The 1,426-nt window shown below is 41.0% G+C and overlaps 1 non-coding gene across 1 annotated transcript; it reads right to left on the bottom strand.

Moving 5' to 3' along the window:
- Positions 1–546: 546 nt before the first annotated feature.
- On the bottom strand, positions 547–631 carry TRNAQ-UUG. Its single transcript is given in 2 exon segments — positions 547–583; positions 595–631. It is a non-coding gene; the product is annotated as a tRNA-Gln (tRNA).
- Between the last annotated feature and the right edge of the window lie 795 nt (positions 632–1,426).

The raw sequence follows: 1,426 nt of genomic DNA, 5'->3' as shown, positions 1-1,426 counted from the left end.
GAAAAATGAGGCAGAGAGGACTAGGAGCTGCTGGATCTTGAAAGTCATGTTAGAAAGTTTTGTTTTCATACCAGCAACAAGGAGCTGGTGACAGGCAAAGATGTGATCAGTTTCTTTTGTTTGTTTTTATTTGAAAAATCTAATTTTCACTGGGATTGGAAGCTATGATAGGCAGGATAATGACCCTACAAAGACGTCAGTTGTAATCCCGCATCCTGTAAATATGTCAGGTCACATGGAAGGAGGACACAAGGAAAGGAAAGCCCATTCCTTCTAGAAGCTAAAGTAGGCAAGGAAATGGATCCTCCCCTAGAGCTTCCAGAAAGGAAGGCATCTCTACCAGCATCTTAATTTTAGTTCAGTGAGACACGTTTTGTATCTCTGACTTTGAGAACTGTATGATAATAAATGTGTATTCTTTTTTTTAATTTTTTACTTATTTCTGAGAGAGAGAGAGATTGAGAGAGAGAGCAGGGGAGGGTCAGAGAGAGAGGGAGATACAGAATCCAAAGCAGGCTCCAAGCTCTGTGCTAGCTGTCAGCAAATAGCCTGACACGGGGCTCGAACCCACGAACCTCAAGATCATGACCTGAGCCAAAGTCTGATGCTCAACCAACTGAGCCACCCAGGCACCCCTAAATGTGGATTCTTTTAAGCCAATAGATTGTGCTTTTCTTTTCACAAGAGTAACAGCGAACTAAGACAGAGGGAGTTGCAAGAGTAATTATTTTAAGAATTACGTGAGATTAGGGGCCCCTGGGTGGCTCAGTCGGTTAAGCCTCTGACTTCAGCTCAGGTCTTGATCTCACAGCTGGTGGGTTTGAGCCCCGCATCGGGCTTTGTGCTGACAGCTCAGAGCCTGGAGCCTCCTTCCAATTCTGTTCTCTCTGTCTCTTCCTCTCTCTCTTTCTCTCTCTCTCTCTCTCTGGCCTTCTCCCACTTGTGATCTCTCTCTCTCAAAAATCAATAAAGCATAAAAAAATTAAAAATAGAATTATGTGAGATTATACATGTAAAACATTAAAGTGCTGATTCTACAAAATATTCATTTTAGGTGAACTTCTGTTGTGATTATTGACATTATTTTTACAGTTGTTGATATCACTAAGAAATACTTGCCTATTGAAAACAAGGAGCTGTTGCTAACAAACCTTTTCCTATACTGAAAATGGTAATTAAGCAATATCAATCTTGATGTGCTCTCATTAAAGAACTTAGTGGACCTTCACTGACTTTAAGGACCTTGACCATTTCCACCTTTTATAAGTTGTAGATTCAGATGAGCAGTGCAAAACAATAAAATGTTTAAGAGTTATTTTGCATTCCCTTTCCTGATGCTAATATGATATTTGCATCATTAGGCCCTGCTGCTGACATGCAGGAGGCTGTAAGGGAGGGGACAGGCTTCTCTGTACTCACACATTGT

This window comes from Hyaena hyaena, unplaced genomic scaffold (assembly GCF_003009895.1).
Source record: "Hyaena hyaena isolate Hyena2069 unplaced genomic scaffold, ASM300989v1 scaffold_1110, whole genome shotgun sequence".
Lineage (NCBI taxonomy): Eukaryota > Metazoa > Chordata > Mammalia > Carnivora > Hyaenidae > Hyaena > Hyaena hyaena.
The sequence above is the reverse complement of the archived record's forward strand: the minus strand, read 5'-3'. Positions and strand labels throughout refer to the sequence as shown.